This window comes from Carlito syrichta, unplaced genomic scaffold (genome assembly GCF_000164805.1).
Source record: "Carlito syrichta isolate Samal-C Ts95f unplaced genomic scaffold, Tarsius_syrichta-2.0.1 Scaffold287765, whole genome shotgun sequence".
NCBI lineage: Eukaryota > Metazoa > Chordata > Mammalia > Primates > Tarsiidae > Carlito > Carlito syrichta.
The window spans coordinates 297,476-310,841 of NW_007231861.1; the positions used below are offsets into that span (position 1 = coordinate 297,476).

Below are 13,366 nucleotides of genomic sequence, written 5' to 3' on the forward strand. Positions count from 1 at the left end.
AGACTAATTACACTACATAATTTGAAGTCTTGCTGTGAAATTACAGTAATCAAAACAGTGTGGTATCGGCATGAGGTAGACATGCAGACTAATGGAACAGAATGAAGAGTACAATAAGAGACCCACGTAGATACAGTTAAAGGCACCAGTGTAATTTAAGAGAGAAACAATTATCTTTTCATCAAATGGTATAGATACAATTGTATGTTTTGGGGGTAAAAACAAGATAAACACCTCATACTATATATAAAAATTAATTCAAAATTAATCATAGTTCTAAGCACATGAAGTAAAACTATAATCTTGAAGATAACAGGAAACTTTAGGGGTAAGCAGAAATTTCTTAGTATACTTTATATACTAACCATAAAAAAATTGGCAAGTTGTACTCACTCAGAATTTAAAGCTGATCTTCAAACTATACCATTAAGAAAATGAATATAAATAATAAAGACAAAAAATACTTATGTGAAAAGTATTTTGTATAAAACTTCACAGTGATAGTAAAATTTCTGGGTTTTTGTTTTGTTTTGTTGACTTTTAAAGTGAGAAATCAGGATTTATTGAGAAGACAGAAAAGCTCCCACAGCAGGAGGAGACCCGAGGAGGTTGCCCAAATTTCTGTTTTATTTGTGGTCACATGGGATTTACCTCATTGTATTATAATCATTTATATGCAAACTGTTATTATCTGTTTCCAAAGGTTTGTCATTCAGAATTTTTGCTCTTCTTAAATCCCCAGAAACAAGCATAATGCCTAACACATAATTGGTACTCAGTAAATGATTTTTTAATTAGGTTGAATTATTTTATTTTCAGAGTGAAAGTCTAAGTATTCTAAGAGGTTATGTAGCCAAACTGTTTGTTTAAAAAATAAAAACAAACAAAAAACACCTTTATACTGTTTGTCTTTTCTGCACGTTTGATTTTCAAGACAGATCGAACATTGTTTAGACCCAGAGTTCATCTCTTCTCTCTAGTTTAAGATTCTGTGAAATTAAGTAAAAGATGCCTTTTTGGTAGGAACAGTTGCTATGGAAAATATTTGTGATATACCTATCAATTTTACACATAAACCATTTTCAGAGGGAAAACAGATGAACCTCACTTCAGCAGAGGCTAACGCTGCCATGCATGTGAAAGCAATTATGACAGGATTCGTTCTTTCTCTTCTTTTCCCTTTGTTTTACAGGATGACATTTTTAGAATATACCCTATGGGCACTGGTATAATTTTCAACACAGAGTAAAGTTATTTCCTCTCACTATGTTTATGACCATGTATTTTTCTGGTTATAAATACTATTACTTTTTAGAGCAAGGTAGTTACTAGTTAGCAGGATGGCAAACATTCTTGACCTTGAAACTAAGTTTCAACCTTGAGTTTCCCTGGTGGCAGTGTCACCTCTGGAGAGAACCTGCAAGAATACACCTACCTACTTAGGGCTCTGACTTGTGTTTGGTGTTCTCTTTCTAGCTCAGTGTATGCACGAATATTTTGTAGCCTCTTTGATACTGCTTTGTCTTTGGCTACTTCTACCCTGCATACCTTTTTTTCTTTTATTTCATGTTTTTTACCTTACTGTCTTCTCTATTCATATTTTCTCTTATATGTATATTTTCTTAGCTCATTTATAAAATATTTGTAATCCTCGAAGTTGCCAAATTGCTTTTATCCAGTGGTCAACACTTGGAGTTGGGAGTTCAAATTGTAAAGAGAATGAGAGACAGTGAAAATGAATAGTTCTCTCTTCTGAGAAAAGTATAATTGATTTAGATATGTGTATGGATATTACTAATTAACTTTTATAAAAATAATCAAGATCTCTATTCATTGTCACCATATTTTTTGAAAAGGCAGATATTAGTCATTTTGTACTGTGGTTTGCTATAACATAAAATGTAATAATGTCTCATGTTACTAATTTCATTTGCTTTTACTATATTTTCTTTTTTCATCTTTGGGAGTAGGTAGTATAATCCATATCACTGAACTGAATATGAACTGGATAAAAGAACTGTGATGCCCTTTGTAATATACAGGTGTATGTATAGCACATTGTTTTCTATCAAGTTGCTCAATGGCAATCAGAAGCTTTATACTTTGATTAGGAACTTAAACTTCATTGTTTAGCAACCTTTGGAAGCTCCGTGTTTCCCTCAACTCTCCACAATTTTGTCCCTACATACATTTCTGGCTTTGTTTCCCTTTATACTTCTTATCCTCATTCTCCAGAAATATCTAACTACTCAAACTTTCCTGTTTTCTCCATATCAGGCTTTTGCTGAAAACTGTTCTTTTGTCTTTAATGCTTTTCACCTAACTTTGCCTTTTAGGGTTCCTCCCTTTCCTCACAGCTTGCATCAAATAACACTGCCTGCAAAGAAACCTGCCTAAATCTTGTCAGTCGACACTAGTCTCCCTGTCACTTACCTCTGTGTTTTGTTTGGTTTCATTCTGGGTCTTAAGCGTTTTAAACTACTGATGCTTTGTTTCTGGACTGCAGAACTACTAGGGACTATGGATAAAATATTCATTGAGATGGTGTGTTTCCTGCCTTCACAGAACTCACAGGCTAACACATACATGGTGTTTTATGAAAAAGCATTATATCATAGAGCATTATATTATAGGGTTCTGTGGATAAATATAAACATAAGCAGACAATGTGAGTGGGGCGCATCTTTTGATATCACATCCTGGAGGAGACTCTATATATAAATATGTATACTGGAGGTGCCAAAAAAATGCATACACATTAACTCAAAAGTTAGCATTGGTCGGGCTCGGTGGCTCAGCCTGTAATCCCAGCACTTTGGGAGCTGAGGCAAGTGGATTGCCTGAGCCTGTGGGTTCGAAAGCAGCCCAGGCAACTTGGCAACCTTGTCTCTACAATAAATCAAAAATTAGCCTGGTGTGAAAGTGTGTGCCTGTAGTTCTGGTTACTTGGAAGACTGAAGTGGAAGGATCGCCAGAGCCCAGCAGGTCAACTCTGGGGTGACCTTGAGTGTGCCACTGCCCTCCAGCCTGGGTGACACAGTGAGACTCCAACTCAGAAAAACAAAGATGGCATTAATAAAATGAATGCTAGCATCACCACGCAGCAAACAGGACAGTAGAATTTGCCAAGTGCAATCATCTACCAAGTGTGATTTGTTATCGGTATATATTGAGTATTACAATTTTTTTTTTTGAGTTGAAGTAGAGACAAGGCCTTGCCAAGTTGCCCAGGCTGCTCTTGAACTTGTGGGTTCAGGCAATCCAATTGCCTCTGTCTCCCAGAGTTCTGGAATTATAGGCATATGCCAACCCACCTGACTATTACAATTTTAATACAGTTTTTTCCTTTCTTAAGATGTGTATAACTTGGCATCCTGTGTTCGTGTGTATCTTTTCATATTTTAGGGTTGTGGGGTACAAGTGAGAATTTACTACATAAGTAGGTTGCATGCAGATGAAGTTTGAACTTCTAACTGGCCCTAGATAGTAGACCTGGTACCCATTGTGTTACTACTTGCCTCCCTCCCTGCCCCCAGCAGTGTCCAGCGTCTGCCCAACCTTGGGCTAGTGAGACCAGTGATCAGGGTTCACTTATGAGTGAGAACATGTAGTGTTCATTTCTTTGTTTTTAAAGCCTGTGGTACCTAGTATTCCCAGGCAGTCTCCTGTCTGAGTACTAACCAGGCCTGATCCCGCTTAGCTTTTGAGATCAGGTGAGATTGGGCACGTTTAGGGTAGTATGACTGAGGCAGTATAGTTTGTATACTATATGTATATATGTGTATGTATAGTATAGTATGAGGTAGAATAGATGAGACTATATTTAAATAGAGTTGTTTGTAAATATACTGAAGTTTTGTTGTCACATGGAAGTTTTTAATATATCTGAAAAGTTTGGCCTGAGGAGAGTTTTCTGTTTTAGTTTTTCCTTTTGGAAAGCCGGTTATATAGTACTACCCTTGTGCTATAATAATGGCCTATAAGTGCTCGAGTCTGTTTCTTGGTCCTGTACACTTTTTCATTCACCTGTTTGTTATTGCTGTGCTAGTTTATTACTGTTTTATTTATTTTTAATTCTGGTATATAGTAAAACAAACCTCTTCTCAGTATTCTTTATCAGAAACGCTGGAACATTTACTCTTTTATATGGATTTTATAATGACCCTGTCAAGTTCCCTTTAAAAAAAATTTTTTGAGAGTTTTCTAAGAATTTGTGATGATTTTTATAGACTAATGTAGGCAAAATTTGGTATTTTTTTTTAACATTGAGTCTTGTTATCCACTAATGTGACCTATTTATCTACTCATTTCAGTTCTCATTTGTGACTTTCACTAATGTAGTTTTTCAGTAAATTTCTTTCACATCTATATTACTAGATTTATTCCTAGCTACCTCATTTACTGCTGTCATGAATGATATTTTTCTGTTAAGTTTCTAATTTTTTATTGCTGGTATGTAGAAAGGCTGTTTTTAAATTTTTGCTGTAGGCCAGGCACGGTCTCATGCCTGTAATCCCAGAACTTTGGGCAGCAGAGGCGAGAGGATTGCCTGAGCCCACGGGTTCAAGACCAGCCTGGGCAACATGGTGAAACCTCGTCTCTACAATAAATAAAAAACTTAGCTGTGTCTGGTAGCATGCGTTTGTAGTTCCGACTACTTGGAAGGCTGAGGCTGAAGGATCGCTGGAGCTCAGCAGGTCGATGCTGGGGTGGCCATGAGCTCCACTGCACTCCAGCCTGGGTAATGGAGTGAGACTCTTGTCTCAAAAAAAAAAAAAATTACTGTTGTATACCCTGTTGTACCTCTATTTGCTTTATTAGAGTAGCATGAGCTGCAACCAAAAACGCCAACCTTTCAGTGACTCACTACGGTAGAATTTTCTTTTTTGTTTCTATTATACATACTTTATTTCAACTAGAAGGTGCAATCTTTCAGGGGTTTCGTAGTTTAAAAAGCTACAATCACATCATGTTGTAACTATATAAAAAACAGTTCTGCAAATGGAACTGCTTGGCTTTGACCATATACATTTCTGCACAGCTCTTAAGGAATCTGCACAAAGAAATCTTTTCCCTTTGCTCCTATTAGTTGTTCTTGTATGTATGTTGCTTTCTATTCCAGTATATCCAGAGTGGTGAATAACAAGGCCAGCCCCATTGCCAAAGGTCACTCCAAGTATACAGGAGATGGGCCAGACCTGCCATGGTCTTTCCCAATCCAGTGAAATAGGAAATGGTCCAAGCCATGCTTCTATACAACTAGAAATTATAGTGATCTGGAGACTGTTCTCCCAAATGGATGTGACTCCATTTCTACCAAAAACTCTTAGCCATTCTTTGAGGTTTGGCCCTAACAAACATAAACAAGGTACAGTTGTAAAAGTAGACAAAATAACTGCAAATAAAAATTTTTCCAACACCAACTCTATTAGTGATGTTCCATATTGAACAAAAATTACATGAAAGGAAAAACAAGGCATAGGGAAGTAGACACAGCATTTCAAAAGTCTTGTATGATAATGAACTTCTTTTAGATGTTGCATTTGGTTTCACTACTAAATATAATACTAGATTGACAGCAATTATGAAACCAGAACATATACAACCATGTCAAGTATGTTTCCAACATTGAGAAGTTCTCCAAGGAGAGTGATGGAATGGAGACACTTAGGATAATTGAAAATATGCAGAAAAGATGGGCATACAGTAGTCTCTTGATATCAGTCTCTTTCATGGGGTTTTCTTGGGTGGCTAGCTAACTCTCCTATCTGTGGAAGGGAAGGAGAGAACTACCACTTCCTACAATCAGGTATGACAGGCAGCACCATAGAACTTTCTTACTCATTTGCCAAACAGTCCAATCCCATTATTTCTGATTGGTAAGTGCTTTTTAAAATCTGTACTATATTTATGCCCAGTTTTTATTCCTAAATTTTGTGACTTTTGTGTTTTTTTCTTGTTCAGTGTTGCTGAAGGTTTGTCTATGTTATATTTCTTTTTAAGGTTCTAGATTTAGATTTTTTTGACTCTATTTTGTATTTATTTTTACTCCATAGGCTTCAGTTATATCATTTTCTCTTGTTTTCTTTTTTTGTTTGTTTGTTTGTTTGTTTGTTTTGCAATTTACTGTGATTTTTTTTTTTCTAGCTTACTTGAATGGAGTATTTTCTGTTATAATAGAAGGTTATAAATTTTTCCCTAAGAATTCCATTAACTATATCCCAGATTTCCCATACAGAGATTTTTTTCCTTACATATTATAAAAAGTCTTTTGATTTTTGAGCTTTTCTTTTTAACCTATGTATTATCTAGGGTGTGGTGTTTTCATTTCACAAAATTGGGAGGGAGTGGAGAGGTATTCATTGTTGGTTTCACAGTATTATTGTATTGTGGTGAGAAAACATAGTCTGTAAAAGGGAAGCACAGGAGGTATATACATACAGCTTCCATAGAACTGTTTCAAATTATCCACTGACCAGGTGTACTGACATTAGACTATATGTCGATTTGGTTCTCAGGCTGGTGTCAGGATGATGCCATCCTTGCCAGGTGTTCCTAGATCTCTTTCTTAGGTATGAGGAAATCTTTCTTAGAAGTCCTGATCTCCAGCCTCCTCTAACAGTGGACTTCATCTAAACTTCTGTTTGGCCAAGCTGAGTCCCATGCCAAGTCATCGGGAAAGGAAGGGGAATCACCTTTTTTGTCTTAGCCTAGTCTACCTCTGTGGTCTAGAGATAAGAGTCTTTATCTTTGAGGCACACTGTGGAAGAGTAGATGCATGGAAAAAAACTGGAAGGAAAAAACTAAGAGTATGGATGTTGGTTAAGCAATCAGTAGAGTCTTTTAAAATTGTCTCCTAGTTACAGTCTTTCAGTTTGCCTTGGGCATCAGCAACTGTTTTGGGAGGGAAAAAGGATAGTGGTTCATCTGGAGAGTCTGGTACTTGCATTCTGTTAGAACTTCTGTTTTACACATTTAAATGTCCTTTAGCACAATTTTTATTTCTAGTTTTTACAATGTGAAGTCTCCTGTTTGTTGTTGGTCTTAACTTTCTTTCATGGGGACTTGTTTTCCCATATGGTTAGTAATCTTGGATTATGAGCTTTTCTGTGGAATTACTTTCCTTGGGAGTCCTTTTCCTTCAGATCAGCTTTGAGTTTGTTTCTGTGGGGACCCAATACACTCACTGTTTCTGGACTAGTTTTTATATTAATTTCTGTGCTTGGGATTCTGTGTGTCTCTCATGTACCAGTGATTTCTCATGAGTGATTTGTTTTTCCACCCATAACCTAGAGTCTTTGCTGCTTCATTGGGCTATAGGTGGAGTCTTCTAAAGGTCTCTATTTTTATAGAGGGAACCAATCTTTGTGACTTTCTTTTGACTTTATACAGTGAAGTGAGTTCCATCTCCCCCTGAGCCTGAATCCTAGGTCTCCTCCCTAGTCCTTTGCTATAAGGCTTATAACCCATTTTTTTAAACCTATCCTACTCCCCCATCACTACCACCAGCAATTTCCTCTTAAACTCATCAGTGTTCTGAGTTCATTATTGGCACTTTTGGTTTAGCTAATGCTTGATACCTAATTATTGCTATTTTCTTTTTATGCACTACTTCTATTAGTTTGGAGCAAGAGGGTAGGGTCCTTTTATGTTTGGTGAATTCTCAATATTTATCAGAAGTATAAGTTCCAATTAAAACTAAATTCATTTTAGTCTTAGTTTTTTCCCTCCTCTCCTCTCCTAATTTTTGTCGGCCATTACTTTTATATACATACTTTTCCTTCTTGAAGTCTTCAAAATCCTTCTCGTGGATTTGATTGCCACTTTTTAGACAGAGTATCTTTTGCAAAATTTTTGCCATTGCTTATGGGATAGGGTAAGTTACAACTCTTGTAAACCACAACTTTATGTGGAAAGGCAGCAGAAGGCAATGATGAAAGATATACTTCCCACTCTTCATTTCTATTTCTAAAATCTTATTTTGTTCTCTGAGTTTCTGTAAGAGCTACTTCTGCTTAAAACTTCTGTCTTTACCCAAACTTTACGTTGTATCTTATGGAATTGTTTATTTTTCCAGTATACTTTAAAGAAAAAAAAAATCTTCTGTTCCCAGCCTGCTATGATATCCAGCTTCTGTTGCTTGGCCCAGAGTTCCATTCTGCCTCATGATAAACACCTCCGTATCTCATTATATCTTAAACTCTCTAAGCTCTAGGAGCAGACTTGCAGAGGGAGCATACTGTACTATTTAAATGAGCCATGACAAGCCTGGGAGTGGAACTTACTGCTGGGAAGTAGACCAGGTGGTAATAAAGGGGCTTGTTCCATGTGGTGATTGCTCAACCCGTTAAGACTGAAGTAGAAACTGTGGACGAGCAAACTTCTTTTGGCTGCTAATTTTCTGGAGATATAAGGTTGTCAGCCATGCTTGTGTATTTCCTTCTCTTCGTGTAAAATTGTGCTGGAAGACATTTCTTGTTATTTCTGGGTCTGATATTTTACTTGTTATACTTTAGTTTTATTGACAGGTTTAATATAGCTAAACCCCCTCAATGTTTCAGTTCTAAGACACCAGAAGATGGATTAAATTGTTATATTTTTAAGTGGATCCTGCAGTTCTGCTTGTTAGAGATGAAGCCTTATTGTGATGAAATAATATCATTATTAAATGATAATATGAAGCTGTCAGTAATTTCCAGATGTAGAAAAGGGCCTGATCAGAACATTTTTTGACAAGAACAGATATACATGCTCCAGCAGGTCAGTTCTAATGAAGAGTATGCTAATTACTTATTTACTGTTATTCCATCTGTTTGAAATACCCAGATAATTGCCCAGTAGATATAACCTTCTATGTATATCACATGACAACAGTAGAACTATTTTGGCATGGTTGTAGTTGGGAAGTTTCATACAGGAACACTGTAGCCCAATGCCCTCTTCTTCCCGGCCACCACTGGGGAAGTACTGTTGGGCCTGAAGCAAGAGGCCCTTTACAACATGCCAGTGCTCATTCCTGTCCGAGCTCTCTTGCCACTAAGAAGATACCTATTTCCGCAAATCTCAGCTATTATCAAGTTCTGTGGATTGATTGTATTAAAGAGAAAGATACGTTGTTTTTTGTGGTTTTTTCCCCCTGGAAATAGCTAATCAGGTCACTTAATTTTGTATCAGTAAATAAAGGAATATTTATTTAATGTTTAATAAGTGTTGCATGGAATAAGGACTTTGTGGTTTGACCCTGGGCTGAGTCAACAGATACGTTCTTATGTTCTTCTTTCTTTTCAACTCCCTGCCCCCCACTTTGCGGTGTTATGTGGAATAATGAGTCCACAGGCCCTGTAATCATTTTGGGTAAAGTGGTTATTGCTTCTTAGTAGTTGAGACTGAGTGGAAGTTGCATGTTGAATTTTGAGTGAAGTGAGTTCATACAGTTAGTTTGAAGGAGTCTCTTTGCTGTAGCTGCTTCTTCCTTTCCTACTAAGCTTTTAGCTTTGGATACATCCCTGTTGCAACCTGTTAATAATTATATGTTTGTTTTCCCTTTCAAAGCATAAGAAGGGTCCAGAGCTGTGTTTGGTTTTTATTTTAAACTAATACCAGAGCACACCCTTAGTCACCAGTACTGTTGAGGTAAGTTGCTGACTCCTTTTTCCTGCCCAAGATTTTTTATTTAAAATTCAGTATTTTTAACTTACTTTTTAGGTCAGAGGATTCATGTCATCTGTGGTATTCCTCCTCCGTCTCATCTTTTTAAAGCAGTATTATAAATAGAGGTTTTCAACTTAGAAACTACCGTGTATTTCATTGACTAGAACCGAACTGAACTATAAGCTTTAAAAAGTACCAAATGAAAATATTATGGTATCTCGTTGCACTCTATTGTAGATGTAATGTAGTGTGAACAGTAGTAGCTTTGATTCATTGTAAATCCCATTTGAATACTGACAACATGGCTCAGAATATCAGGAAATAAATCCCCAAGGTCACATTTGTGTGAATGGTCATTGTGCATGTATAAGACGTTATTTCATTACTTTAAAAATAGAAGTGTTGCCAGGCTCAGTGGCTCAGCCTGTAATCCCAGCACTTTGGGAGACCAAGGCTAGTGGATTGCCTGAGCCCATGGGTTCAAGACCAGCTCAGCCAACTTGGCGAGACCTCGTCTCTACAATCAATCAGAAATTAGCTGGGCATGGTAGCGCGTGCCTGTAATTCCTGCTCCTTGGAAGACTGAGGCGGAAGGATGGCCAGAGCACCACGGGTTGAGGCTGCAGTGGCCAGGAGCATGCCACTGCACTCCAGTCCGGGCGACAGTGTGAGACTCCAACTCAAAAAAAAAAAGTCCATAGAGCATGTTAAATGTGAGCATTCACTGTTCTGTGTTTATACCTTTTGTCAGTTTCTCAAAGGAGTCTGGATCCAATAAAGGTTAAGAATCACTTGCCAACTGGGTGCTGTGACTCAAGCTTGTAATCCCAGCACTTAGGGAGACTGAGGTGAGAGGATTGCCTGAGCCCACAGGTTCAAGACCAGCCTGGGAAATTTGGTGAGACCCCATCTCTACAATAAATCAAAAACTTAGCCGGGCATTGATGGTGCATGCCTTGTAGTTCCAACTACTTGGAAGGCTAAGGCGGAAGGATCGCCAGAGCCCAGCAGGTTGAGTCAGTGGTGGCCGGGAGCATACCATTGCATTCCAGTCTGGGCGACAGAGTGAGACTCCAACTCAAAAAAATAAATGAATAGGACTGCTGCTCTTAAGGTAGGGCAGTGTCCTACCTCTGACAGGGATACAGGTAAGACATGAGACATTGGCTGCTGGGTTAAGTATTTCTGTAGTTGAAGTTCTGTTTCTTCTTTAGCTGTAAATTTTGCATGAATAGTAACAATTACTGCATAGGCACATTTCTCTTGAGTCCCAGAGTATTACAGCAGATTAGCAGGAAATAAAGACCTGAGATAAAGAAAAAAAGAGCCCATACTTAATTATTTTAAAATAAGGACATTTTAATAAACAACAAAAACAATTTATGTTCTACATACACAAAATTAAAGAGTCCTTGAAAGTTTTTCAAACTTAAACGGTAGGCTTTGTCTTATAATTTTCCTAAAACAAGTCCATTTCTTTTCTTTTCTTTCTTTTTTTTTTTTTTTTTTTTAAGATTTAGAGTCTCACTCTGTTGCCCAGGCTGAAGTGCAGTGGCACACTCACAGCCACTACAGCCTTGACCTACTGGGCTCAGGTGATCCTTCCGCCTCAGCCTTCCAAGTAGCTGGAACTACAGGCACATGCCACCACGTCCAGCTAATTTTTTGATTTATTGTAGAGATGGGGTCTCGCCAAATTGTCCAGGTTGGTCTCGAACCTGTGGGCTCAGGCAGTCCTCTCACCTCAGCCTCCCAAAATGCTGGGATTATAGGCGTGAGCCACTGCGCCCGGCCGGAAGTCCATTTCTTTATAGTTAGGACAGAGGTTCCCAACATTTCTTGGTTCCAGCAGTCAGTAAATTTACTATTTACTAATCCGTACTATTTACTTATTTATTATTAATTTTAGTCAGAGCCTCACTCTGTCACCCAGGCTGGAGTGCAGTGGCACAATCACTTCTCACCGCAACTTTGATCCCTTGGGCTCAGGCAAGCCTTCCCCCTCAGCCTCTCAGGTAGCTGGGACTACAGATGTGTGCCACCATGCCTGGTAATTTTTTAAAAATTATTATTTATAGAGATGAGATCTCAGCTATGTTACCCAGGCTTGTCTCAAACTCCTGGACTCAAGCAGTCCTCCCACTTTGGCTTCCCAGAGTGCTGGGATTACCGGTGTGAGGCACCACACTTGGCTGATCTGCACAATTTCAATATTTGTGTCCTAACCCCAATTTTGTAATCACCTCAAAAAATAATAATATAAATATTAGTAATACTAGATTAAAAGAAAAAATAATGTTTTAATTTCATTCTTAAACAACCACAGTTAGTTACTAACAGAATGTGTGTTTGTTGGGTACTGTAGTTTTTCACACTTTGGAGTCACATTGGACACTGCCAGCTTCATCTCTTGTTTAATATTGATTACTGTGCAGAAATGTGCTGTGCTTTGGTCACAGTGCTATGGTCTCAATATTTGTGCCCCCACCCCAAGTTCATAGGTTGGAATTCTAACCCCCAAGGTGATGATATTAGGAGGTGGGTTTTTTTGTGAGTGCTTGTGTCTTGAAAGTGGAGTTTTCATTCATGGGATTAGTGTTTTTATAAGAGAAACCCCAATGAACTCATTTGTCCCTTCCACTGTATGAGTAAAGTAACAAGAAGATGCCATCTTGAACCAGAACGTAGGCTCTCACCAGATATGAAATCTGCCAGTGCCTTGGTCTTAGCCTTTCTAGCCTCTAGAACTATAAGAACATGAATTTTTGTTTTTTATAAGCTACCTAGTTTATGATATTTTGTTACAGCAGCCGCAACAGACTAAGATCCACAGCAACTATCAGAAACTCAATTTCACAGAGACAAAATATCATGAAGAATGGTGTAGTATGACGTTGTATTGAGCTGTGAAGTGCCACAAGTCAATAATTTGTACCTTGTCTGACAGGTCACTGGGCTTCTCTCAAAGTTTAAAATATTCTGCAGTGTCCCTATAAGTTTTCTGGGGGTGCTACAGTGCATAGTTTGGGCACTGCAGTAGTATTGTAGAGATTTAGATTATCTAATAAATATTGATGGCATCTTAGTTTAGGAATAATTTTCAGTATGCCCCACTGTAGGAGAAGTGGGTAAATTGTATACTAGTCTGTTAACAGAATAATCATGAATTCTTCATACTTGCAGGGAGACAGCATAGCATATTAATTCAAAACAGTGGCTTTCAAATTTGTTTTGACTCTGACCCCCAATAAAAAAACATTTTGGACTCCCTTCACTTCTCTCATTCTCTCACATACACACATAACTAAAATAACCATTTGGCAAAACAATAACTCTTATTATATACACTGTGACCTTTTTTAAACTTTTTTAATGTGCTCCTCAAGACCCATTAAACTGAACAAAACTAGTTGAGCGCCCAGACTCTGGGGTCTGACTTGATTTTTAAATGACTTTCACCATTTTCTACCTACGTGAGTATAAGCAAGTTTAACCTCTCAGTTACTGTTTCCTCATCTGGTAAATGGGGATTAGTAATAGTACATAGTATTGAAGGAATTTCTAAATAAGTCAATATATGTAGAACTCTTAAAACAGCTCTTGATTGGTAATTACTGCTGCATTATTTATTACTAGAATCTCAGTGAATAATCAGAGGCCAAGACATTGGGGAACTAGAGAAAAGCAACAGTGCCATTCTTTAAATGATACTACA

General features: G+C 37.7%; 1 protein-coding gene and 1 pseudogene across 1 annotated transcript in view; one reads left to right on the forward strand and one right to left on the reverse strand.

The window, feature by feature from the left end:
• LOC103255025 (ELKS/Rab6-interacting/CAST family member 1) overlaps positions 1-13,366 on the forward strand; it is a gene marked incomplete at its 3' end in the record, with an annotated part of 346,229 nt that overhangs the window by 259,662 nt on the left and 73,201 nt on the right. The gene's annotated exons all lie outside the window — the stretch shown is intronic.
• On the reverse strand, positions 5,086-5,734 carry LOC103255024 (annotated as a pseudogene).